The 20,723-nt window shown below is 36.9% G+C and overlaps 1 non-coding gene across 1 annotated transcript; it reads right to left on the bottom strand.

The window, feature by feature from the left end:
• Positions 1-788: 788 nt before the first annotated feature.
• On the bottom strand, positions 789-895 carry LOC121231491 (small nucleolar RNA R71). Its single transcript, XR_005929549.1, has one exon. It is a non-coding gene; the product is annotated as a small nucleolar RNA R71 (small nucleolar RNA).
• Positions 896-20,723: the final 19,828 nt, after the last annotated feature.

Below are 20,723 nucleotides of genomic sequence, written 5' to 3'. Positions count from 1 at the left end.
TAGTTAGTTTAAGAACGAGTAATTATAAATATTTAAAACCTATCACGAAATCACGCGATCAAGTTTTTGGTGCCATTGTCGTGGAGCTGAAATATTAGAAATGCTCAATTTTTATTACTTTAGCCATTTATTTTTCTTGCAATTTAATTTAATTTAATTTAATTATTATTATTTATTAACCTACTCTTTCTTTCTCTTAGCAGGTTTTTATAGTTTATGACTAGAAGAAACTCGTTCGGACCATTACTTTTTGACGAAGAAATCGATCGTACAGTTCGTAGAAACCAAAGAGAAATAAGGTGAAGCTTAAGATACACGGAGAACGAGTAAGAAGATGATACTCAACCCCCAACCAAAGAGATGGCTGAAAACCAAGGCAATCAGCTACCTCCTGCAATTACGGTTAATCAAAATCCTGCTCCACGCACTATGTATGATTATGCTAAACCTTCTTTAACAGGAACTGAATCGAGCATAGTTGACTTGCTGTAGCTGCAAATACTTTTGAATTAAAACCTAACACTATTCAAATGGTACAACAATTTGTTCAGTTTGATGGTTTGCAGGATGAGGATCCCAACGCTCATTTAGCCAACTTCTTAGAACTATGCGATACATTTAAAATTAATGGCGTTTCTAATAATGCCATACGTCTTTGGTTGTTTCCCTTTTCATTGAGGAACAAAGCTAACCAGTGGTTGAACTCGTTACCACGATGGTCAATTACTACTTGGGAACAAATGACCGAAAAAATTTTACTAAAATATTTTCCGCCGACTAAAACGGCTAAATTACGTAATGATATCTCTTCTTTTGTGCAGATGGATTTAGAAACACTCTACGATGCATGGGAGAGATACAAGGACCTCTTGAGAAGATGCCCTCACCATGGGTTACCGCTTTGGCTCCAAGTACAAACATTTCACAATGGTTTGAATCCTTCGACTCGGCAAATGGTTGACGCAGCGGCGGGCGGAACCATCAACAATAAAACACTGGAAGATGCTTATAAGTTTATAGAGGAGATGTCACTGAATAACTATCAGTGGAAGTCATGAGGACAAAACTAACAAAAATAGCCGGCATTTATAACGTCGATTCGGTCACCATGCTCTCTAATCGGGTAGAACTCTTAAATAAAAAGATTGATGGTTTTCTTAATTCTTCATAGGTCCACCCAGTAATGCAGTGCGAAGCAAGTGGAGGTGGAACAAACCATTCGGAATACCAACCTTATGGCCATAACATGGATAACGAGCAACTAAACTACATGGGTAATAATCCTCGACCTCAAAACAATCCGTTTAGTAATACTTACAATGCAGGTTGGAGGAACCATCCCAATTTTTCGTGGGGAGGCCAAGGAAATCAAAGACCACAACATCCTCTGGGTTTTCAGCAATCACCCTACCAACAAGAAATGAAGCCAAACCTTGAAGAGATGCTCTTAAAGTTTATATCAATGTCAGAAACCCGTTTTTAGAACACCGAGACAGTACTTAAAAATCAACAAGCGTCGATCCAAGGGCTTGAAACTCAGATAGGCCAGCTTCCCAAACTAATCTTCGAACGACCACAAGGTAGTTTGCCAAGTAATACTGAACCCAATCCAAGGGAATAGCTCAACGCGATTAATGTTCAAGATGAAGAAGGATTTGTGGAGCCTGAACGAGAACCGTGACAAGAAATTGTGGTAAGCAAAGGTCAAGGTGAGGTAGATCAAAATACAAAAAAATCAGTAAATGTTGAATATAAACCTCGTGTACCATACCCTAACGCAACAAGGAAAGACCGCTCAGATGAACAATTTGGTAAATTCCTTAAACTCTTAAAAAAATTACATATTAACTTACCGTTTATTGAAGCTCTATTGTAGATGCCAAACGCAATGAAATTCTTAAAAGAGCTTTTAGCAAATAAGCGGAAGTTGGACGAGGCCTCGCATGTGGAGCTAAATGCAGTATGCTCAGCTATTCTAAAAAATAAGCTACCGAACAAACTAAAAGATCCAGGGAGTTTTACGATTCCTTGCTTAATTGGTAGTTTAGATGTTAATAATGCATTAGCTGATTTAGAGGCTAGTATCAACGTCATGCCTTTTAAAGTGTTCAAGCAACTAGGTCTCGGGAAACCCAAATAGGCTAGGATGAGCATTCAATTAGCAAATAAAACTATAAGATTTCCTAGGGGTATTATTGAAGATGTGCTAGTCAAAATCGATAAATTTATATTTCCCGTTGACTTCATTGTTTTAGACATAGAGGAGGATACCAATACTCCTTTAATCCTAGTAAGGCCCTTTTCAGCAACTGCTAAAAAAATTATTGATGTTGGCACAGGTAAACTTACGCTTCACGTAGGAGACGAAACACTCACCCTTCAAGCTCGCAATTCTGACAACACATCAAAAATTGAAGGTGATCGTCTAAACCATTCTATTAAAACTGACCACATGATACAACCCACTTTGCAGGAGATAAGTCTGAAGGATGTATATGAGCCACTCTTGAACAATAGTAGAGGTTCTATTCATGAAGAACAAAGGCTACAAGTAGAGGAGCTAGATGAATGGAGAACACACGATAAACCAAAACTACAATAGAACAAGCCTGATACCTCTCCAAATGAACTTAAGGTTGGTGATAAAGTCTTATTAGATGCCGCAGATCCCCACATTGTCACTACCACACTGAATGAGGAAATCCCTCTTACAGTACTCAGTATTTTTCCATTTGGTACGGTGGAGGTGAGTCATCCAAATTTTGGCACTTTTAAGGTAAACAATACCCGTTTAAAACCTTATTTTTAGATTGATAGTAGGAATGAGGAGTATAAACTCCTCGAACCACCATGATCATATAACAGAGAGGTAAGTCGAGCTTAGACTATAAATAAGCGCTTCTTCGGAGGCAACCCGAGCACTAACAATATTAATTTCTTTAAATTTTGGTATTTAACTCCTAACTTACTAATGGAAATCTTGAATACAAGTGTTTCCACAGTGACACGGCCAAGCACACGGGCGTGCTTATGGCCGTGTGAAAATAGGGAATCCTAACACAGGCTTCGATAAAACACCACGACCATGCGACATGGTCGTGGTCGAGCCTGCCAAAACAACACGGGCGTGAGACACGCCCGTGTGGAAGACCCGGGGTTAAACCTGTTAAAACAGCAAGGGCATGTGACACGCCTGTGTCTAACACTCGTGGTCGAACCTGTTAGATTGCCAAGGGCGTGGGAGAAGCGAACAACGCTAGACATGGCCGTGCGACACGGGCGTGTGCTAAATGTCAGAGACGCCCAAATTTGAAATTCGCGAATCACACGGGCTAAATTTGAGGAACACGGGCATGTGCCCTGGCCGTGTGGCCCAAAATCTATAAATATCCTACACTATTCACTTTATTCCCTATTCAAAAACCCTAACCCTAGCCGCTACAACTCCACACGGCCTCCCTGCCACGCCCGTGCGTCACTTCCCACTTCATTTTTGACGCTCAATCTCTTTCCCTTAGCGTTTGTTTACTCCTTTCACTTCTATTTTACTTATTTTTAATGCTTATTATCAACATAATATTCATATCTTTTGAACTATTGTTCATTTTTCTATCATTTAATTTGCATTCTTAGGTTAGTTATCATACATTTCGTGTTAAATCAAGTTATTAGGAACACCTCATACCCATGACATTACTATGGTTATTCTCATGCTATTACCATGCCAATTTCTATCATTTAATTTGCATTCCTAGGTTAGTTATCATATATTCCATGTTAAATTAAGATTAGGAAAACCTCATGCCCATTACATTTCTATTCTTATTCTCATTGTTATTGTAGTTGAGTTTGCTTCATATTATTAGTCTTGGCTGAAATAGTTAGTTCAAAATTCATGCTTTTTACTTCTTTGAATTTGTTGACCTATTATTATTATTCTTTATACTACAGGCTTTTTAATGTCGTCTTACGAGGAAAGAAAATCGCCATACCTGCTTCAAAGAAGAGGAAGGGAGCGTCCTCTTCCACAGGTCCAACTGCGGAAATTCGTCACCCTCTCCTACAGTTCCCCCGAGGGATCAAGGAAGAACTGTTCCAAATACTTCGAGCCCGACCTTTAATTGCAGGTCACTGCATTGATTGGACTACTGTAGAACAGGTTCAGTTGGCTGATTTGATTCGAGCCCTCCTAACCATCGACCCTTGGAAGCTATTCTTTGGGATTATTGAGCCAACATACCTTGAGCTCACGAGGGAACTATGCTCAACGTTCCATCTTCAGACTGTAATGACAAACTACGATGATCCCGGCACGGTTCAATTTCGCCTAGGCTAATTAATCTGCCAGCTAAGCATCCTAGAGTTTGGTGCTGCACTAGGCTTATATATGAAGGAGTTCAAAGAGGAGAATGAACTACATGCTCTTAGTCGCCACATACATCTCTCCCTCAAAGTACTGGCACACTTTAAGCCCTAGCGCAGCCTCCTACAATCCTAGCCACTCCAAGGAATCAGTTTTCCCACCATCCCTGAGGTACTTACACGCTATTTTAGCTCATACAATTATAGGGAGGCGAGAGAGCACTGTCGTCGTCAACACCCATGATGCCTACTTCTTATGGTACATGTTGCATGAGCACGTCATCGACCTTGCCTATTTCATATCTCTCATGATTTAGCACCAGACGGAGCAACATCGGAAGGGGGTCATCTCCATTGGCCCTTACATGACTTGACTGGCGTGACACTTCGGGCTCCTCAACATCGCGGCCTAAGAATCATCCCTCACCCTCATCGGCTAGATGTCTCCACAAGGCATCTCGAGCATGCTTAGCATGAGGATGATCGAGAGGCACCGAGGAACCTACCCTCCCCAGTATTGTCTCGCCCAATCTATTGAGGAAGAGGCCTATGAGGACATTCTTGATGATGTCCCCCAAAGAAGAGTTTTGGGCCCTGAGTTTGTGACAGCCCAAAATTGACCCTAGTCGGGAAGTGGTTTCGAGACCGCTAAACCGAGTCACCGAAAGGTTCGAATGTGATGTTTATTGTCTAGAATATGTAATCATGAATGTGTGAAAATTTCAAGCTTCGATTTAGTCGTTTGCATGTGAATTTAGTCAATAGGACTTATATGAGAAAATTTTAAAATGTGATAGGTCAATGCATGAGGACCTATTAGTGCATGTGAAAGAAAAAGGGGACTTGCATGTCAAATTCCCCCTCCCTAATATGTAGTGGCCGGCCATGCTATGGGTGGAAACATGTCTCCAACATGTTATGCTAGTGGTGTATGTTAAGAAAAATAAAATAATGAGCATGGTGATTAAATAATGAAAGGAAGGGTGATGAAAAAAAAAATAACATGGTCTCATCCATACCCCCTTGTTGCCGTGAATTGAAGAAAGAAAACAAAAAAAAAGTGTTCATTCTTGAACATCCTTGGCCGAATAGAGGAAAGAAAGGAAGGGGAAAAGCTTGAGAAAATCGGCTATGGTGGTTTGCTAGACTAAGGTATGTTTGATATTATTCTTTGAGATGCATGTATATTTTAAGTTGTAAGTGAAAATCTACCTAGCCATGGTTCAAATTTTGTTAATTGATGGAGATGATATTCGGCCATGAATGTTACATTCTTGGTTGGTATTTTGATGTCTTTGGTGATGAGGTATGAAGATGGTTGATTTTGAGTGTTTAATAAAAAGGATGCATGAATTATTGTTAAATAATGGTCGAATGTAGCATGATTAAAGATGTGAATAAGTTGAAGTTAAGGAGGTTGTCAATGAAAAATATGAGTTGGATGAGGCTTAAAGAATAAAAATCTAGGTGACTAGAGGTCAAGGACATTCGGTCATAGGCTTGTGTGCTAGCAAAATCGGCCAAGTGTTTATGTGGTGGAAATTAAGTGTTAAATGGAATGAAAATGATATTATATGGGGGTATGTATATTCGGCCATATGAGTAAATATATAGATGATGTTAAATTTGATTATGTATAATGGGCATTAAGATGTGGAACATAAGAAATGTAGTATATGTGGATTTACATGATGTTATAGTTGACATTGTGCATATACACATGCATTCGGCCATCTAATTGAGTATGAAGGTGGTGTTAAATCTAATTGTGATGCCCATTCCGAAGTATATATATATACATATATATATACATAAGTATGCCATTCGTGATGTTACCTTTAATTATGTGTGTAATCGACTAAATGGGTAATTAGTGAGGATGGTTGCCGAATATACAAACATACATAAGCATGTGTAATTGAATTATGAATGTTTAACAAGATGGTTAAACTAGTGAATTATTGATTAAGCTCAAGGAGCTAAAGAAGGAGAATCAAGCAAAGGCAAAGAAAAGATCACTGAGTAGCCGAGTTGGAACCGTCTTACCCAACACAAGGTAAGTCATTAAGCATGTAGTTGGTATTATTTCAAATGGTCATAATGTTTATGTATTGATGCTGAATGGAATGAATAAATATACATATATATATGCATGTACGTATGTGATGATGAAATTGTTGAATGAAAAGAAAAGAGGTAAGATGTACTGAGTTGTTGATCTCGGCACTAAACGTGCGGGTATAACCATTTATGACCATGAGATTGGCGCTAAGTGCACGGGATTAAATTGTACAGCACTGAGTGTGCGATTTGACTATGTTGCACTAAGTGTGCGAAATGAGTATGATGCACTAAGTGTGCGAGTTGACCATGCGGCACTAAGTGTGCGAGTTTGACTATGTAGCACTAAGTGTGCGATTTGATTACGTAGCACTAAGTGTGCGAGTTGATTATATAGCACTGAGTGTGCGGACTCAATATACATTCGTGAATCATTATGGACACTATGTGTGCGACACTATTGAGTCGATCGCGGACAGCGGATCGGGTAAGTGTCTTGAGTACATGGCTAATAGGTACTATGCTTATACTTGGTGTTGAGCTCGGTAAGTTTGAACCTATGTGACAAATATACTTGAAGTCATGTACATAAAATTTATCGTAGGATGGGTGAAAGGCCGTTTAGTCGTTTGATTGTAACGAAAATAAATTGATTTATGAAAATGCTTCAATGTCCTATTGATGAGTATATGGAATGTGAATGCATGAATTGATATGAAACTGAATCGATAGGTTGGAGGAACTATGGTATGGTTCGGTATGGATGGAGTAAATTGTCTCGTTCCATTTTGTTTCCTCTTGTGATAATGTTATTGATGGATGGTAGTGCATTGCTTATGACTTACTGAGTTATAAACTCACTCGGTGTTTCCTTGTCACCCATTATAGGTTGCTTGGACTCATCTATTTTTTGCGGGGTCAAGCCGTCATCGAAGTCATCACACCGGATAGCAAGTTTTGGTACTTTCTTCTTAGTTGGCTTAGAAGAACATTTTGGCATGTATAAGCTATTACGTTGTGTTTGAACTTTGGCATGTAAACTTTAAGCCATGCGAAAATGGCACGAATGTTCGATTGAGTTGGATCAAGGGTAGGCATGAAATGGACCTAGTTACTTTCGTAACAGATGCTGGCAGCAGCAGTGTCATGAGATTGAAAAATCACTAAAATAGTAGGAGTGGAATTAATTGATGAATAAATTATGTAATCGAAGCTCGATGAGTCTGTTTTCATGAGGAAGTAACGAAAAGATCATATGGGCAGTATATTAAGAGATAAACAGATTTTTGTGGGACAGAGCCAGAACGGTTTCTGGATTCCCTACTCCGACTTTGGAAATTCATTATAAATTAACCAGAGATAATTAGGAGCCATACCATATATGTATAGATTCCTCTCTGAGTCTAGTTTCTATAGAAACAAACGACATCAGTATTGAAACTCTGTGCAGGGAGATATCCAAGTCGTAATGCACAAAGGTCAGTGTAGTCGACCCCTGCAACATGGGAGATTTTGACTAATAAACTGTACTAATTGGCCTGACCAAAAATTCTAGAAAAAAATACATAGATGGGTACATGAGTGTAGTTTCTGGGAAAAATTACGAAACTGATTTTTGAGTTACAAAACTCAAGATATGATTTTTAAAACGACTAGTACACAGATTGGGCAGTGTCTGGAAAATAAATTTTATAAGGGGTTAAAGTCAGTTAACACCTCGTGTTCGACTCCGGTGTCGGTTTCGGGTTCGGGGTATTACAGAGTTGGTAGTAGATACTGAGGATGTGATATCCCGAATTAGGGCCTAAACAGAATAGTGATTTCGAAACAACAATTCTGAAGTAGAAAAAATTATTCTGGTTAATTTTTATAATTTATTGAGTGATTAGATGCATGTGTTAGAATATCGACAGAAAATTTCATGAATTGCATGTCTAATTTTCCTATTAGGACTTAATTGAAATAGTTGATAAATATGAGTTTTAGATGTTAAAGGATTTAATTGAAGAGCATAATTGAAGTAGGGGTCCTTAAATGGTAATTATACCATTAGGTTTTCATGGACAAAAGTGGACATGCATAGGTAGAAATAACCAAAGTTTTTAATGAAGGGTATTTTATTCATTTGGTAATTAAAAGATTAAAAAAAGGAAAAAGATGGAAAAATATGTCCATCTTCTTCATTAGGACGAAATTTCAAGGGTTCTCCATATCTAGGGTTTGTTTCAAGCTTCCAAGCTCCATAGTAAGTGATTCCAAGCCCTGTTTTTAATGTTCTTTACGTTTTTGGAGTCCCGGTAACTTGATTTAGCTTATTCTAGCAATAATTTAACCTAGGGTTTATATTTGGAAAAATACCCATAGGTGAAATGTGTTTATTTTGATATTTTATGGTAGAATATGAAGCTTTAAATTGTGTTAAACAACTTTTCCTAATTGATTTTACGTGAAAACGAGTAAAATGACATAATCGGTAAAAATACCTAATGTTTATAAATACATGTTAGAGTGAGAATTTGATGTTTCCATAGAAGGGAAAAATGATCATCATGTTATAAAACATAATAATTTTGGAAAAAAAAATTTTAAGCTTTGGGGAAAAGTGTAAATATGAAAAAGTTTACGGGCAAAATCGTAATTTTTCTAAAGTTAGAGTTATGGACTATTTTGATAAATGTGAGTATTAAATCAGCTAAATGTGTTATTTTAGACCAAGAAAGACATGGAATCGACCTTGATCAAGGAAAGGGAAAGATTGTGGACTAAATTACAAAATTTCTTTATTTTGTACCGAGGTAAGTTCATGTGTAAATGTAGTAATATAATTGTCATTTTAAGTAATTTAATCTTATTTATATGACATGATGATTAACATCATGAAATATTATGCTTTGTGGTTATTATTGAGTATTATGCAAATTATTGAGTAATTGCTACCAAGTATCAGTTTCGATATTCCGTGGAAGATGGCAAAGATGTGTGATCGAGGAAAAAGCCCGTTTGAACATTGGGAATAGATTAGAATACAAGTGACATGTCACTAAGATATTTGAGTTCCGAGCTCATTGAGTTGAGTCCGAGGTCGTGCGATGTAACTAGGCATCTGAACTCGTTGAGTTGAGTCCGAGTTCACTTATGGATGCGAACGCCCGAGCTCGTTGAGTTGAGTCTGAGTTCACTTATCGGCGGGTTACATGGTAGCTTGGCTACATAATTTCTGCAGGCTATTGAGTTTGTCTAGCTGTGGGTATGGCACTTATGTGCACGAAATCCGTGTATTCAAATCATATTCCGATGTGCTCAACGGGTAAATCTTAAGTGGATAAGGTGAGTACCTAAAATGAAGGTGACATGTTGGTAAGTGTGGTGAATGAGAAAATTTGTACAGATATGTACTTAACCCTCGGGTTGAGACTCCAATATAGCAATAATATGGTAGGATCATGAATGAGAAATATGATATGAATGCTTTGGTGATATTATGCAAATTTGGATTTCGTATTATTGCATGGTTATGTTACTTGCTATTAACATGTGAACTTACTAAGCAATTATGCTTACTCCCTCCTCTCTATTCTTTGTAGATTGTTCAAGCTGGCTAGGAGATCGTGTAACACCCTGAATTTGGGCCTAGAAGTTTTGGGCCTTGAGCATGGGAGCGGTTGAAGGCAGCTTATAAAATTCTATTGTGCGTGAAAATTTCGTAGTTGAAGGCTTGTTTTAGTGGTTAAGTGTGCTGAGAAGTGTTGGAGAAGTCCTGGGTTCAAACCTGGACTCTAGCAAAAATTTGGGTTTAAGGTGAATCAAACCCTAGGTGTAGTAGGTAGGCCTTAAGAATATTGTTGGAGAAATTGTGACACAAAAAGCCGTGTGGCTTAGTGGCAAGTAGCATATGGAGCATTTAAAGGGAGGCATGGGTTCGAATCCCATGGCAAGCAAGGAGCATTTATTTTGCTAACAGGGGGCGACAAGAGTTGTGTTGAATTTAAACTCTGATGTTGGAGGGATCCCACATCGGGAAGCTAACATAAGAGTGGATGCGAAGCTGGCTTTAAATAGATAGAACCATGAGGAGAGTAAAGGTACCTTTCTTGGCTGATCCCTTTCGTTGTATGGCGTGCTCGTTTGGGTTGGGCGTCAGCTAAGAATGCTCGGAGCGTGGATTAACTCCAGTCTCCTATCAGGTGTGTATTTTCTCGCTACTCTAGCTGTAGGATGGCTACTTCGGGCCGCGATGGGCCGAAAGGGGTCATGTGGGCCTAATGGGCCTACAGGCCCAATTGGATAAGTTGTTTGATTGTGTAGTAAATATTGGACTAGGCTAGGTGAATCTCATATTTGTGGCTAGATTTAGGCTAAAAGGGCTACACAAGCGTGTGGGCCCATTTGGGCCGAGAATAGGCTTTAGGCCCATTCGTATTGTTATCCTTGTTTAGAATACTTTAGTTTACCCAATTACTGAAATGCCCTCGATTTGTAGAATTACCATTTTACCCTCGATTTATAGAATTACCGTTTCACCCTCGATTTATAAAATTACCGTTTTACCCTCGATTTATAAAATTACCATTTTACCCTCGATTTATAGAATTACCGTTTTACCCTCGATTTACAAAATTACTATTTTACCCTCAGTTTACAAAATTACCGTTTTACCCTCGATTGTGAAATTACTGAAATATCCCTGTAGGATAGAATTACCAAAATACCCCTAGTTTTTAAAATTTCCAAAATACCCCTAATTTGTAAAATTACCGAAATACCACTGGTTTATGAAATTACCGAAATACCCTCAAATTGTAAAATTACCAAAATACCCCTGATTTACAAAATTACAGAAATACCCTTGGCTTTCTAAAAATTATAGAAATACCATTGGTTTACAAAATTACTGAAATACCCTTGGTTTGTAGATTTACCAAAACACCCTTGTAGGATGAAATGACTAAAATACCCCTAATAGGTAAAAAGACCGTAAAGCCCCTGTAGGGTAAAGTGACCGTAATACCCTTGTATGGTAAAATGATGAATACGCCCTTATGTTTCGTATGACTGATGTGCTTAGGATTTACATATATTGATATTGGAATAGTTAAGTTTGAGTGACAGGTGGTGGTTACCGTAGGTGATTGATTATGGAAACGTTTCAACTTCAACCCGTAACAGGTGTGTACTAACCCTCGTAGTAGCTTAGATTAATATTTACCGAGAAGCCGAAATGTTAAAATACCAGTATTTTGGGAACTTGTGATTTTGTCTTTGCTTAAAGATGCGATAGATACAATATGATCGGTGTTTGGATCGATGGAGCAGGTAAGAGCGTAATTTTGTGCACGATGGTAAGTTGGGCCTCAATGGGCTGGAATCAGGCCCAATGGGCTTTCGGGCCCATTTGGGTAAAACTGATAGAAAATGGAATCTGGAAAAGTTGCATGTTAACACGGTTAGTACTGTTGTAAAATTTGGATTAAGCAGGCTTAGTGGGCTAAATCAGCATTCGTAGGGCCCATTAGAGGTTTTGGGCCCAAAACCCCGAATTTGATAAAGTGGGTCAAAGATCATTGTTTAAACACTCGGAAATATTGATAATTGTTAATGAACATAGAAACCCCTGATATTTGGTAAAATTACGAAATTACCCTTATAATATGAAAAATGACTGTTTTGCCCTTGTGGGCAAGTGACTGACTTGGACTGTGTCGTTGATGGATTTGATTGTGAATATATGTTGGTGATATGAATGACTTGACTGTGATTGTTTGATTCAAATATGGGCATGACATTCTGCATACATGACATGTTGCATGGGTTGGGTTTTATAAATGAAAGAAGTGCTAAAAGGGCTATGCCCCAGTTTACTAAAAAGGGCTTTGCCCCAGGTTATCAAAAAGGGATTTACCCTAGTTATTAAAAGAGGCTAGGCCTCCCGTTATATGATAAAGCAAATACACTGCCAGTGGAGAGTTTGGTTGGGTGGGTTGAGTTATTCCCCACATGGTGTGTTGGTTGGTACAGGTGGAGAGTAGCGGATGATGGGTCGAGTAGTTTCCCCAAATGGGCTTGCATACATTCATTGGTATTTCATGTGATATTGAAATGGGCTTGCATACATCCATTGACATTACATGTGATATTGAAATGGGCCTAAGAGCCATACTGTTTACAGTAAAGGCTTCGGCCCAGTGATATGATTTATGAAAAGGCTTCGGCCCAGTGATATGATTTATGAAAAGGCTTCGACCCAGTAACCGTTAAATGAAAGGCTTCAGCCCAGTATATGTCAAGACTAAATAGGGCTTTGGCCCAGATTGTACGGATACTGTGTTTTCACTGTTTGTTTGTTATTGGGATTACACACCGAGTTTTCGTAAACTCACCCCGTTTCTAACTGTGCAGGTAATCCCTAAGCTTAGATGGTTTGGAGCTGCGAGGGACTCAGAGATGGCCACACTACTGTTTCTGTTTCTTTTAACTGCAATAAGTAGCCGATTTATTTCTTTATAAGTTTTATCTTATTAATATTATTATTTGGTTTTGGGTTGTAATAAGGCCATTTTAATTATTTTTCTGGGATTATTTTATTTTATACCGTATATTTTTTTATAACAATATGAGTTAGACCTAGGGCGCGTTTCCAAAATGATAATTGTTTTCAAAAGAACTACAATTAATCGGTTTATCAAAAATATCTACTTAAATGAATTCTAACTCGTTTTTCTCAAAACCTAACCTAGCACCAAAGTGTGGCAATAGTTGTGGGCATGTCTAGGATTGGATCCAATCAAGAGCTTGGTACTTAAGCAGCCTTCATGGCTCACCTCCTCTGTTTCGGATACCTACCTGGTGCACAGCTTCCATTCACTTTATTAACTTAGCAAAGACTATCTTTTAAAACACTAAGAAGGACGTTGAAAGAGGCATGGGTTTTCTTAAAAACTTCAATGTGACACGTCGGATCCGGCCATAACGTCTAGGCTGGGTTTGGGGTGTTACAGATCGGGAATGGTCAGATGCGCGCTCACACTATCAACAAACTATTTCGGTATAATGACTTGTATATTTTGGGAATATGGCATGTATAGCATTATAATCATACTTTGTATATAATCTTATGATATGGCTCATGGATGGCATGGAAATGTTAGAGAATGATTACCTATTGGAGTGGCTAATCAAGATTATATTTGATAACACGTATGCTTTATGTGGTAACTAATTTATGGAAATCCATAAAATGGTGAAATTGATTATAAAACAGAATCACACAGTAGTAGTGATGTGAGTTTGAAAAATCACTAAACATAGTAGAGATATGTGACAGCCCTAAATTGACCCTAGTCGGCAAGCGGTTTCGGGACCGCTAAACCGAGTCACCGAAGTATTTGAATATGATATATATTGTCTAAAATATGTGAATATGAATGTGTGAAAGTTTTAAGCTTCAATTTAGTCGATTGCATGTGAATTTAGTTAATAGGACTTATGTGTGACACTTTTGAAATGTGATAGGTTAATCTATAAGGATCTATTAAAGCATGTAGTGAAAATAATGGTTTTGCATGTCAAATACTCCTTTTTTTATACATAGTGGCCGGCCATGATGGTACATATATTAAAATAAATAAAAGAAATAATAAGGATAATAAAAGAAAAGAAGAATGAAAGGGTTAGGAAAAGAAAAGGAGAAATCGGTTCTTCTTGGCCGAAATGAAAAGAGGAAGAAGGGAGGGAAGCATTTGGTCATCTTAGATTAATATTAAGGTATGTTAATGCTCTTTCATTGAAAATCTTTGTATATTTGGAGTGGTCATCAAGTATAGAAGCTAGCTCATGGCAAATGTTTTTGTAAAGTTATGAAGATGACATTCGGTCATGGATGTTTGTATTTCTTTGATGTTGTTTTTGATGCTTTAGTGTATTGAGGGTTGATTATAGATGAGTTGAGCTTGGTAAAATTAAATGTTTGTGGCTTAATTGCTTAATGACAATCGGCTATGTTGAAATGCTAAATTAGTGCTAAATTGTAAGTATTTAATTGAGTGTTAGCCAAAATTGAGCTTATGATAGTAATTAGAACTTGTGAAATTTATGCATTTTGTGGTCCAAGTGTGATAAGAACCATACGGTTATGGCATGTAAGCATGAAGATTTGTGGATGTTTTAGAATTGGCCTAAGTGTTTTAGTCATTAATATATATATATTGCCGAATGTATGCTTAAGGAATTGGTTAAGTACATTATTGTTAAATGCTTGTTGTTTTTGTATAATTGTTGCCTAGCTACTAAATGAACTTAGGGTATTATGGATAAGTTTAAGAGTGGCATAATTGAAATGAAGTTTGCTTGTGCCGAATGTGATTTTAGTGCATGAATTAGGAGTTTAATTTCATTCGGTAACTCATACCAAATTGGGAGATAGTATTAAACATTAGTTTTATTTGTTAAAGAATTGAAGTGAGCTTTGAATGGTTGTTTTGCTTATAATGGCCAATGTGATGAATGTGAACATGCATATATGTGTATTAAGGTAAGTTTCATGGTGATTATGCTTGTGATGTTGGGTTGATATTCGGCATTGAGTAATGTGGGGTAAGGTGATTAATCGGCTATGAAATTAGCTAAATTGAATAGCTATGTTTAATGATATGCTTAGTGTAATGTATAATCTTGTAACTCGGTTTAGTATTGAGATAAAGGTTAGATGTATGATTGGATTTTGGTATGTGTTAAATTGGTTAATCAAAGATTTAATATGACGAAATGTTAATGAATAACATAATTGGTTTGCACCTTAAATAGTTGAAATAAAGCTTGCCGATTAAGATTAAATGTTTAAATTGTAATGGTCATATATAGGTATATATATATATGCCTTATGTATGTACCATGTACACATAAGGACATTCGGCAATATGATTAAATTCATGTATAAGGAAGCATGATAAATTAAGTGACTCCTTGCTTGTGAATGTGAATTAGATATAAATTAAATAAGCATGAAATCGAGTCATGGCATGTTTTATTAAATATGATACATATTGAAATCTATTGTTTTAGATATAGATTAAATGATATGTGATTGCCAAATGTGATTGTCAAGTGAATAATATTAGTTAAGTACTTAAGCAAATCTATTGTTTTACTCAAGCTTAAGAGCAAAGATGATCAAAGTCGGATAGGGGAAAAGAGAAAGTAAACGAATAGCCGTGGATATCTAGTCGTCGACCACTTCCGAGGTAAGTTTTAAGTGATTAAACGTTGAGTAAATTCAATCATAATAGGACATAATGAGTTGATTTAATAAGATATGATGTGGCCATGATATGTCTTAAACTCAAATGGTAAGTTCATAAGTGTTTGGACTTGGAAATTTAAGAGCAAATTTTAATAATTTGCTGAGGACATCAGCAGTAACGTGATTTTAGAAAATCACTATAAATTGTTGGTGTGGAATTATAGGCTGACTAAAATATGTAATCAAAGCTTAATTAGTCTAGTTTCTTATAAAAGAGACCGCGTAAGCAAAGAAATTTCCTATAAAGAGATATTTAAAGTTGTGTGACACAGTGTCAGAATGACTCTGAAATCCCCTGTTCTGTTTTCAGAAAATCATTATAATTTGTAAAAAAATGGTTATAAGATAAAATTTATATGCTTAGACTCCTTAATGAGTCTAGTTTCAAATGAAATCAAATAGAACATATTTTTAATTCTGTACAATGAGAAATTTGATTCGTAGTGAAGAGTGGTCAGATTAGTCAAACAGTGAAATAGGGGAAACTTTAAGAAAAATATGGTATTGATTGGCCAAACCTAAAATTCTGAAAATTTTATGGATGGAAGATATATGAGTTTATATTCAGGGAAAATTAACGGCAATTGATTTTGAGTTTTATAACTCCAGTTATAAATAATTTAGTGACTATTGCTCAGGAAAACAGCTTGTAGTGAATATGTGAATTTGTTGTAAACATTGATGAAACTATTTGAGTTGCTTATAAGCTATTGCTGAAATTGATGCACAAGATAAATATATATATGTGTGGTAAAGCCGAATGGCTAGTGTGAAATATGTATGAGATACGTATATGTGGTAAAGCCGAATGGCTAATGTGAAATATGTATGAGATATGTATATGTGGTAAAGCCGAATGGCTAATTTGAAATATGTATGAGATATGTATATGTGGTAAAGCCGAATGGCTAATGTGAAATATATATATGAGATATGTATATGTGGTAAAGCCGAATGGCTAGTGTGAAATATATATATGAGATATGTATATGTGGTAAAGCCGAATGGCTAGTGTGAAATATGTATGAGATATGTATATGTGGTAAAGCCGAATGGCTAATGTGAAATATATATATGAGATATGTATCTGTGGTAAAGCCGAATGGCTAATGTGAAATATATATATGAGATATGTATCTGTGGTAAAGCCGAATGGCTAGTGTGAAATATGTATGAGATACGTATCTGTGGTAAAGCTGAATGGCTAATGTGAAATATGTATGAGATACGTATATGTGGTAAAGCCGAATGGCTAATGTGAAATATGTATGAGATATGTATATGTGGTAAAGCCGAATGGCTAACGTGAAATATATGTATGAGATATGTATATGTGGTAAAACCGAATGGCTAATGTGAAATATATATATGAGATATGTATATGTGGTAAAGCCGAATGGTTAATGTGAAATATATATATGAGATATGTATATGTGGTAAAGCCGAATGGCTAGTGTGAAATATGTATAAGATATGTATATGTGGTAAAGCCGAATGGCTAGTGTGAAATATGTATAAGATATGTATATGTGGTAAAGCCGAATGGCTAGTGTGAAATATGTAGGAGATGTGTGTATATTGTGGCCGAATGACCAAATGTGAAAGGTGTGTATTATTAGATATTTGATGAGGCAAATGAATTACAAATATGACAGTCGATGTGAATGTTGTAACATGTGATTAAATGTACATGAAACTTGGAAATATATTCCGGGTAAGACCCGATGACTACGTGTGGAGATTATGTCCGGGTAAGACCCGATGACTACGTGTGGAGATTTTGTCCGGGTAAGACCCGATAACTTCGTATGGAGATTTCATCTGAGCTAAAGGTCTCGCTGATAATCCGAGTAGAGTTTAAAGCTATAAGACTTCGTAATAAGAATTGCTTATAAATATATTCAATGCGAAAGGTTAAACAGGTATGTACTCCAAGTTTATATGTGAGCTTGATTTGAACTAAATCATAAGGTAGTTATGTGATGCATACGTGAGCAATCTATGAGACTATTCCTATGATTATGTGGCATCGGATCAGTGTGAGAGGTTATGTGAAATTATACAATATATCTATGTCACATGAGCTCACTTTTATGTGAAAGTTTATCTGCCTATTGTATATGATGAGATGTGCATATTCGGTAAAGGGATGGTATGCCCGAAGGAAGAGTGAAATAAAAATACGAACAACTATGTTATAATTTGATTGTTATCTGTTGACACTGCTTAAAACTTACTAAGCATTGTAATGCTTACTCCGTTTACTTTGTTTCCTCTGTTTTATAGATCTCATTTCGAAGCTACAGGCTCGGGGATCGTCAGCAACTAGTCACACTATCACTATCCACTGCTTGTTACTGTTATGTTTTGAATTATTTTATGGCATGTATAGAATAGACCAGTGGCCGAAGAATATTTTGGTTAATGTATATAAGCCATGCGAAAATGGCATCTTTTGAATGTGTACTTATAGAAGTTTAAATTGTATCCCTGACTGTCTTTAGTACTTATCTAAAGGAATGTTCAAAAAAAAAATTTTACTGTTCTGATATGAGTTTCAAATCAGGTAATGCCCCTTTACCTATTCCGGAGACGGATACGGGATTGGGGTGTTACAAGATAGAATTAGATGATTAATAAAATATGTAATTCAATCTTAATGAATCTATTTTCATGTGTAAGAAACAAAATAAGTAAAATAGTTGTATTTTATGAGATATTTACGTTTTGGTGAAACAGGGTCAGAGCAATTTCTGGATTCCCTGTTCTAAATTTAGAAATTCATCATAATTTTTTTAATACTAATTAGGAGTCACACTTTATATGTATAGATTAAATATTGAGTCTATTTTTAAGAGAAACAAACGACATGGTCATTGGAGTTCTGTACAGGAAGAAATTTGATTCATAGTGCACAGGGGTTAGAGTAGCTGAACCCTGAAACAGGGGAGAATTTAACTAATAAACTGTACTAATTGGCCCTACCAAAAATTCTAGAAACAAATTAGTAAGTAGATATATGAGTCTAGTTTCAGGGAAAATTTATGGAATTTGATTTTGAGTTTCATAACTCAAGATATGATTTTTTTAGCGATTGTGATGCAGATAGACAGTTTACTACGAGAATTGTTTGAACTTGTTTAAATGCTAAAATAAGTTTAGTAATGTCTCATGCTCGACTCTGGCGACGGTCTCGGGTAAGGGGGCGTTACAGAGGATAAGGTGAAGTTGATTCGGGGTCTGTTGAAGGAGGCCTCGGATAGACAAAAATCGTATGCTGACCTTAAGCATCGTGAGATAGAGTATGCAGTAGGGGACTTAGTTTTCCTTAAGGTCCCTTCGTGGAAGAAAGTGTTAAGGCTTGGAAGAAAGGGTAAGCTAAGCCTAAGGTTCATTGGGCCATATCGAGTTGTAAGGCGGATTGGGCCAGTCGCCTACCAGCTGGAGTTACCTCCTAGCCTAAGCCAGATCCACGACGTGTTTCATGTTTCCATGCTAAGGCGGTATCGCTCGGATCCTTCATACGTCGTGGCGGTGGAAGAAATTGAGGTTAGGCCAGACCTAACTTTCAAGGAAGAGCCCATACAAATAATTGATCGTGATGTTAAGATACTAAGAAGAAAGCCCGTTCCATTAGTCAAATTACTTTGGCAGAATCACAAAGCTGAGGAGGCTACTTGGGAACCTGACGAAGCGATGCGACGTCAATATCCTCAACTGTTTGAATAAGGTAAAATTTTGAGGATGAAATTTCGTTTAGGGGGTAGAGTTGTAACGCCCCGAATTTTGGGCCTAGATGAAATGGGCTTTGGGTCTCATAAAATTTTTATGTGAGTAAGAAAATGACAAATGACATGGTGGCTTTAAGGGTTTAAGGAATTTGAAGTGTCGAGGTAAGTTAGAGAAGTTCTAGGTTCGAGTTTTGTGGTGGAGGAATTTGAAATTAATTATTAAAGGAATTAGAGTTGGGAGTAGTTGGGCTTTTAAATAAATATAGGGGAAAATGGCATCAAAAAGCCTTATGGAGGAGTGGCTAAGTGATGCCACTTAGGGTGTAGGGAGGTGGTGTTAGTAGATAGCAAGGAGATCCGAGGTTCGAATCCTAGCTTAGTATTTTTAGGAGTTTAATTTTGGCCTTCTAGAAGGTTGGAAGTGGAGTGACGATGGACTCCAAGCGTAGTGTTCAGAAGAGGAAATTTAGGAAATAGAGTGGGGAGTTATTAGGGAGAAAAACGAAGAGATGAAAAGGGGGAAGTGATGGAGCCAAATGGGGAATTGAGGGTCAGGCAATTCGGCTATAGGGGCTATAAATAGGTGTCAAATGGGGGTGGCCAGGCTAATGCCGAATTCCTTTCACCTTGTTGCCAGAAACCCTTTTTCCTAAAAGCCAAAAACCCTTTGTTTTACTTTCTTTCTTTATGCCAATTTTCCCTCTTTTCATCTACACAATTTTCTTTGTTCCACTTTTGGGTTAGCCGGTTCCTTCTTCTACTCTTCTTCTTTAATTTGTGCCAAATAAACCTTATTCACCATACTAGTTTAAAAGCCGAAAAGCCGAATCTCCCTTGGGCTGATTACTCTTTTGGTGTAAGTACCTTATCTATTTTTCGGCTAGTATTGTTAATACTGATTACTTCACTCCCTCACTCTTTGTAATCAACTTTGGTAGGAAATTAGTATCAAATCTCGGGTTTTAGCTCTCTGCCGAATTGCTCCTTAGGTGTTTTGCGGTTTGGTAAGTATTTCTCTGTTATTGATTAAGGTTGGCCAAATGATCTTAAGTGAGATAAAGGGGTGAATTATGTTGGATGCTAGTCCCCTAGTATTTGGTTTTAACGAGTAAGATTAATGCAGGTCTAAGAAGTACGTGATCAAGGAAAAACTATTAGGGATTGGTGTTCAAGGTAAGGTTAAGGTGAGGTTTCAATTTTTTTTTTGGTAAAATATGTGTTAAGCATATGATTAATGGAAGGGTGATATCGTTTGTAGGTTGGTGACTAAGGGA

Source organism: Gossypium hirsutum, chromosome A06, assembly GCF_007990345.1.
Source record: "Gossypium hirsutum isolate 1008001.06 chromosome A06, Gossypium_hirsutum_v2.1, whole genome shotgun sequence".
NCBI lineage: Eukaryota > Viridiplantae > Streptophyta > Magnoliopsida > Malvales > Malvaceae > Gossypium > Gossypium hirsutum.
This window is presented reverse-complemented; position numbering and strand designations above follow the sequence as displayed.